The sequence below is a fragment of the Corapipo altera genome, unplaced genomic scaffold (assembly GCF_003945725.1).
Source record: "Corapipo altera isolate COAL_440 unplaced genomic scaffold, ASM394572v1 49, whole genome shotgun sequence".
NCBI classification, from domain to species: domain Eukaryota; kingdom Metazoa; phylum Chordata; class Aves; order Passeriformes; family Pipridae; genus Corapipo; species Corapipo altera.
The window spans coordinates 10,759,260-10,767,578 of NW_020884879.1; positions in this window are offsets into that span (position 1 = coordinate 10,759,260).

Consider the following 8,319-nt stretch of genomic DNA (forward strand, 5'->3'; position numbering starts at 1 on the left):
AGAAGGAAGAAAACCTGCAACTTTATGAACTGATTTCTTACTTAATGGAAAGAAAGTAAAATACTAGGCTTTTTGTACCACTGACGTTTGCAGAGACCTTACAGAGGTACAGAAAATTAATGGATTTATTACTCGCTGCTTACATTTTTATGCCTGCAATAAACATAGACAGAAAATACTAACAGTAATGTAAGCTGTGAAGAGAACGGTGCACAGAGGGCTCCTTATTTCCGTGATACTGTATGTACCATCTGTGCCATGTTTCAGAATAAATAGTGTTCCTTACTGAGTGCAATCATACCAGTAGACAATATGCTGACATCTTGCTTCTATGTAGCACTCTTATTCTGTAATTAGTGATATAATTTTTAAAGGTCTCAGCCTGGCACCTCCCATGCTGTTTTCCCTAAATCCCTAGATCAAGTTCCTCTTGTTTATCCAGGGTGCTGTTGACTTCACGTGGACTCCGGAATGCCACAGAGACCTTTGCAAAGTAATCCTGGCAGATGGTATAAAGGGAGTTTATGCAAGGTTTCTTTATTGCTGCAACCTGTAAGATGGGTTTCCAGGCACCACGGTGTAGGAATAAAATGAAATCAGCTTGGAAAAAAAAAAGTGTCTGTTCGCTCTTAGGCAAAGAAGATTTATCTCTTTACTTGAGGGGTGAGGTAAAAATCTCAGTGTTCCGTTGGAAAATATATAATTATTCTTTTGGACACTTTAGCTAATTGTCGGCCAGATAATTTGATATATTTGAAAAAAAAAGTCTGAAACAAACCAAGTTTTTAAGCTTATTTGTATTTTTGACAGAAAAATTATAACCATCTCTAATACTGAAGTGATCCTTAACTGGACAAAAAAAGGGTGCTCCAACATGGATTGAAGCTGGGGATGCAGATCTGATGTTACATATGTTCCTATTGGATCTGTGTCAGCAGCCATTCTAGGAGTCAGCTTTATATGAAAGCAGCCTTGAGGACCTGAACAACAGGGTGATGTGCTGAAAGTAATGTGCCCCTTTAGCTTCCCAGAGAAACTGTCACTGTGGAATGTCTTGGCAGAGTTTCTCAGGTGAGTTGCAGTGTGGTGGGAGTGAAATGCCTTGCTTTCCATTAGGTTCATCTAGCAGAGACTGTGCGTGACAGAGGCAACATATTACACTCTGGTTCCCTCCTGGAACTTACCAAGAGAGATGCTTCTACTGTTCACTGCAGAACATTTGTGAGATGAATGGTGGTGACTTCGTCAGAAGAATTATACTTTGAGTTCGGGAAGTTGACAAATGAAGTTGACACTTGCTCGTAGGGAAAAGGCATTAACATGTCCTGAGCACTAGGTGCTGATCCCCAAGAAGCACAGTGAGGAAGACTGTGTAGGTACTGGTAACCTCTGGCTATTGTCAGGGAAGTCAGTGCTGGAGAGGAGAAAGCCATGGCCTTGCACAGAAACTTTGCTTGTACTCTATGTGTGTGGGGAGAGTGCCAGGGCACAGGGAGTTTGGTGTCACTGACTTGTAGAGTCTGTGCCAAGAATGTATAAACTAGTGAGCTCTCATCTTTGTCCCGGCTAGTAGTTTTTTGTCAGCAGTGCTTTATAGTGTAGTGTATTACTGTGGCTGCTTTGCCAGCATCATTGCTAACTCATGGAAAAACAGGACATCTTCCATGTGAGTCAGTTAGCAGGGTCTGCCAGCAGCCACAGAAGTGTTGCTGGTTGTTTCTCTGTGACTCCTTCCTAACCCTGATGGTTTATGAAGCCATTCACAGGCAACCTTCCTGAGTGCTCAGTTTTTGTCTGCAGCTGCAGTGTGTCTGTGGAAAAGACGGGGAGCCCCTCAGGGTAAGAGCTGAGTTTGATCTGCAACACATGAAAAAGATCTGCTGTGTCTGTGCTTCTGAGAGGCCAAGAAAGAGCAGATGGCTATCGGATGGGACCAGAGAACCTGGGGAGAACCTGCTATGAAAGTGCCAGCACCAGCTGCAGCCACTATATTTCCCTGTCAGTGCTGGTAAGGTAGTCCATGAGGGAGTCCCATACAAGATCTTTCATAATATGGACTAGCTTTTCCTTGCATAGAGCTTTTGATTGGTGCAGTATGTGTGTATGGGCAGCTATGAATAGTTGGTTTTTGCAGTCAGGTTCTTCCTCCTTTCTCTCTCTTTTCTCCTTTTATTTTCTGTCCTTTCCTGGTGATTTTGCTTTTAACACTGCCTTGCCCAATCCTGTTTGCCGCAGCAGTTCCAGTTATAGCTGTCTCTTTCTTATATCTTGACTTGACTCTTCAGGGCTGAGAGCCTTGGGAGGGTTGTGCAGAGACATATCGAATTTAAGGGTATTTTTTAAGGGCTTTATTTAAATTAGTTTGTAAAATAAAAGCAGAATGCTGCAAAATAGGTGAAGTATGAAGGTGGACCAAACAGGACAGAAAAAGGTGGATGAACGTCTCTGTTTTAGAGAGTATATCTGACAAGTTCCTAGGTACCTGTAGTCCATGTTTTCTCAAAGGTTTCCACCCCATAACAGTATGCTTGTTGGCCATACTTGCTTGCTTTTCCTTTGTGGAGAAGAAATGGAGCCAAATACACCTGAAGGCTGTGCTGCCATTCAGTGGAAACTCGATAGGCTGGAGAATTGTGCAGAGAGAAAGCTAATGATGTTCAACAAGGACAAGTGTAGGGTCCTGCACTTGTGGAAGAATAATGCCAAGTATCAATACAGGTTGGGGGCTGACCTACTAAAGAGCAGTTCTGCAGAGAAAGACCTGAGAGTCTTGGTGGATGACAAGTTGATCATGAGCTGGCAGTGTGCCCTTGCTGCCAGGAGGGCTAATAGTATCCAGGAAGAGTGTGGCCAACAGGTTGAGGAAGATGATCCTCCCCCTCTCCTGGGCCCTAGTGGGGCCACATCTGGAATATTGTGTTCAGTTCGGATCTCCACAGTTCAAGAAAGACAAGGAGCTACTGGAGAGGTCCAACTGAAGGCTGCAAAGATGATGAAGCATCTCTCTTATGAGGAGAGAGTGTGGGAGCTGGGCCTGTTTAGTCTAGAGAAGACTGAGAGAGAATCTCATTAAAGCATATAAATATCTCAAAGGCAGGTGTCAAGAGGTTGGTGCCAGACTTTTCAGTGGTGCCCAGTGACAGGACCATAAACTGGACCATAAACAGGAGCAATGGCCATAAACTAAAACACAACATCAACATGAGGAAGAACTTCTTTACATTGAGTGGGGCAGAGCACTGGAACAGGCTACCCGGGGAGCTTGTGGAGTCTTCCTGTCTGGAGACATTCAAAATCCACTGGGACACGTTCCTGTGTAACCTGCTCTAGGCTACTCTGCCTTGGTGGGAGGGTTGGACTAGATGATGTCCAGAGGTACCTTTCAACCCTAAGAACTGTGTGATTCTGTGAAATATAAATATAGGAATGGGCTATACTCTGCAGTCTATGTGGAAAATACATCTGTATTCCTCACCAGGACAAGATCCAGCTCCTGGATCCCACTGTCAGAACCAGAGCTGTCATGAGTATTCATGAGCTGTGCAGAGCCTGTCTCCTGCATTGCTCTGCTTAGTGCTGATACTGAGATGTTCAGCCAGCAGCAATGCAGCGAAGCTCCTCACTGATTGCCAGGAGAGATTGCTTTGCCTCCCTACCTACTCTCTCCCATGAGTTTCTCAGTGCACTAGGCTGCATCCAGGGAATGCTACCTATGGCAAGTCTGGCTCTGTGTCAGGGCTTGGTTCTGGCTTAGTGGCAATGCCAAGATTATAATGAATCTCCTGTGATTCAGGAGAAGGCCTAAGGGAAAATGGAAGAACCCAATCCAAGAGAGGGGTATCCAAGGTGAAGGACACATGCAAAGTGTTAAAGAAAGAGAGCTGACTATGGTGAGACTCCAGAAAGAAAGAGCATGGTCCAAGCCTGCATTAGCAGAAGAACATCTGCAGTCAGGTCCTGTGAGCTCAGGAGTCAAGCAGTGGGAAGGGACCTGAAAGCATCTGTGGGGTGGTCTGGGGAATTCTGATACAGGTACCTTCTGTTCAATCTGATACAAAACTCGTTAGCCAAATGTTTGGAACAAATTTTAATGGACACAGTCTTTATAAATCAGATCAGAACTTATCTAACTCCAAAATTTTAGTGTGCTCCTTCAAGATCTTATGCCATCTTATGGGTACAGCCAAGCCTTGTTTAGGATGATGGGAAATGCTACCTTTTTGAGTCACAGATTTGTTAATAGGCCAGTTAGGTACAGAGCTTAACAGCTATTCTGAAAAAAAAAAAAAGTATCTCCAAGGAAATTAAAAAGTCTTTAAGAAGTCAAGTTGAGAAATATCTTCTGAATAAGTAAGAAATTAAGAAGTTTAGAAGGGAAAAGGCTGAATTTGTATGCAACCCTTAGAGGATTAGAAGAGCGAGCTTATCTGTAAAAGCTTATATGATATATAAAAAGAGGCTCTGTAGATACACTAAGCTATATGGTATGCAGAAGACTACAACCAAAGGAAATATGAGGAGGGATTTTTTTTTATGTTTGATCTTGGTACGAAAAGCTTAAGTGCTTGTAACTTTGTCAGTTTTGGACGCTGTACAGAGAAATCCTTTTGTTTGAATTATAAACAGCTTAGGAGTTAAATGTAATTTCACTGGTAACTGAAATCCAAGGCTGTGGAGATTCTGAACCCCGCAGCTTAGGAAATGCCCAGCACTCTGGCACAGGTGAAGTGCATTGAAGCTGTACAGAGCTGTTTGACAGAGTGTTACAAAAATCAGGGAAAGCAGAAAAATTTGCTGGTGACAGCAAGGAAACTGCTGTGTTGACAATAAAGCAGTGGGGAAGACATTGAAGTGCAGGAATATTAAGGAATTTTGTGGCAGCTGTCAAGTATAACCTACACTTTGATCAAATAAATTACTTAGCTTAGTATGGAGTAAAGTGTAGGGGTCCAACATAAAGAGATTATAGTAAATGACCTGATAGTCATTTCTGGTCCTCCATGCAAGAGTGCAAGTCTTTAAAGTGAGTAAAAATGCTATCAAATTAGAACAACATTTACATATGAATTGAAAATATCCATTAGTGTGAAATACTCATTCAATTTTTGAAGTAATAGATGACATATAAGTACAAGCCAGTGAAATATCAGATTTTACAGCTTTATGGAGAATCTTCTTTAAAAGTCTAGTATATATCGCCTGAGGGGTTTCGTTGCTGATGGATTCTGACAGAGCCTTCCGGAAAGGGTTGTGATGTTAAGATCCTCTCAGCTAGGCAGAACTTAATTTTAGCACCATGCTGGTTTACAGAGACACCTCTCAGAGTGGTCACAATTATTCGCAGATTTTCTGTCTACTCAAAACAAGGCAGCATGTTCTCTTGCTTCTAGCACAGCAGAAAGTTTCAGAATTGACACTGAATGCTATCAGTTCATCAGGAGTTGGGTGGCAATCACAGCTGAAGAGGGTTTTTGCTCCTCTTTCAATTCATGACTGCTCATTTCTGGCCCCACACTCTTCTATCCCTAGTTGTACCAGCACAGCTATTCATGGAACTCTCCTTCAAACAGAGCCAGAGTTAAATCAGTTTTATGTCCCTGTGTAGTGCTGCCCACCTGAGCTCTTTATCTTGGTATGAGCTCAAACCTGCCTGCTCTCCCTGTAACAAGCTGTCCTCAGCTGTGTGTTTCCACGGCTTCCATGCAGAGTAGTGTAAATGAAGCCACATGGAGAGATGGACCAGAGAACTTGTCCATCTGAAAACAAACCCAGCAAAGTGAATAGAAAATATTGGGCATAGTGTTGTCCCTGAAGTCCTGCATTATGAAACTGCCTCCTGTGCTTCCTGTTGTAGCTGCAATATAGTTTTGCAAAAGAGTGTGAATACCCTCAATAAAAGTCCTTGTCCTCATTGAATATCTGAGGATGGTTACTTCAAAAGGAAGTAATAAAACCTGGGTCTTCCCATAGACAATGCCTTTGAAGGAGGCAATCTTAAAGTCTAGGCCGGTTGAGTGCTGCTGGCCACAACCCTCAAAATTTACACTGGTGTAGTGCTGTGATCCCCTTGGCATGCCTTTTGCAGCCCCAGTGTCCCTGGAGCTGTAGGCTTTGTGGTTCTCTGAACCCTAACCCTAATAACAGCTTGGGGTTGAGGCTGAAGGTGCTCACTGCCATGGATGGCCACGAACAGAAAGGTGTGGAGGCAGCAATGTTGGTGCACTGCTGTGCTGCTCTCAGCATGTCTTTTACAGCCCCAGTGTCCCTGGAGCTGTAGGCTTTATGGCTTTCTGAACTCCTACTCTTTTCTCTTCTTGAAACAAGTGGTAATTAGTTGCTTTTGGCTTTTTCCTTTCTGCCATACCTGTATCTTGGTTTTTATCTTCTATGCTCCCTTAGTTAAGTTTCATTGGTTTACCTTGTTTTTAATAATACTAATAATGCTAGTTTTTGTCCTGACTGTGTGAAATATTTAAAGAATTACAGAATCATAAAATCACAGAATCATTAAGGATGGAAAAGACCTCTAAAATCATTGAATCCAACCACTAACCCAGCACCACCATGTTCAGCAGTAAACTGTGTCCCCAAGTGCTGCATTCACATGTTTTTTAAACACTTCCAGAGATGGTGATTCCAGCACTTCCCTGGACAGTCTGTTCCAATGCCTGTCAACCCTTTCAGTAAAGAAATTTTTCATAATATCTAATCTAAACCTCCCCTGGCAGAACTTAAGGCCGTTTCCTCATCCTGTTGCATGTGAACTGTGTAAAGAGACCAACCTAAAACTCACTACAACCTCCTTTCAGGTAGCTGTAGAGAGCGATAAGGTCTTCCCTGACCTGTGTTTTCTCCTGGCTAAACAACCCCAGTTCTGTCATGTGTTCCTCATAAGATTTCTGCTCTAGATCCTTCACCATCTCTGTTGCCCTTCTCTGGACAGCTCCAGCACCTCAAATGTCTTTGCTATAGTGAGAGGCCCAAAACTGAACACAGGATTTGAGGTGCAGCCTCACCAGTACCAAGTACTGGGGGACAATCACTGCCCTGGTCCTGCTGGCGACACTATTTCTGATCCAAGCCAGGATGCCATTGGCTCTTTTGGCCACCTGGGCACACTGCTGGCTCATGTTTAGTCATCTGTCAAACAGCACCCCCAGTTCCTTTTCCGCCAGCCAGCTTTCCAGCCACTCCTCCCAGCCTGTAGCGCTGCATGGGGTTATTGTGTCCCAAGTGCACAACCTGGAACTTTGCCTTGTTGAACTTCATACAGTTGGCCTCAGCCCATCAATCCAGCCTGTCCAGATTCCACTGCAGAGCCTTCCTCCCCTCCAGCAGATCCATACTCCCACCTGACTTGGTGTCATTGGACTAAGGGTACCCTTGATCCCCTTATCCAAATCATCTATAAAGATATTAAAACAGGACTGGCCCCAATACTGAGCTCTGGGGAATGCCACTAGTGATGCCAACTGGACTTAACCCCACCCACCACCACTCTCTGGGCATGTCCATCCAGTCAGTTTTTTGTCCAGTGAACAGTACACCTGTCCAAGCCATGAGGAGCCAGTCCCTTCAGGAGAATGTTGTGGGAGACAGTGCCAAAGGCTCTACTGAAGTCCAGGTAGACAACATTCACAGCCTTTCCCTCATCCACTAAGCAGGGTCTCCTTGTCACATGAGATGAGGTTGGTCAAGCCAGGACCTGTCTTTCATAAACTCATGCTGGCTGGGCCTGATCCTCTAATTGTTTTGCACGTGTCGTGTGATGGCACTTGAGATGATCTGCTCCATAACCTTTCTTGGCAACGATGTCATGCTTTACAGGCCTGTAGTTCCCCAGGTCCTCCTTCTGGGCCCTTGTAGATGGGCATCACATTTGCTAACCTCTAGTCACCTGAGACATCCCCCATTAGCCAGGATAGCTGAAATGATTGAGCACTTCTGCCAGCTCCTGCCGTACTCTTGTGTGGATCCCTTCTGGCCCCATAGACTTGTGTGTGTCTAAGCAACATAGCAGGTCACTGACCATTTTCCGTTTGGATTACAAGGGCTTCTTTCTTCTCCCTGCCTCTGATTCCGAGGTCTGGGGTCTAGGTACCCTGGTTTTTTACTATTAAAGACTGAAACAAAGAAGTCATTAAGTAGCTCAGTCTTCCTCATCCTTTGCCACTATGTTTCCCCCTGAATACAATAAAGGATGGAGATTCTCTCTAGCCCTCCTTTGTTGTTGATGTATTTGTAAAAACATTTTTTGTTGTCTTTTACTGACTTAATAGATTTAGTTCCAGTTAGGCTTTGGCCCTTTTAATTGTCTCC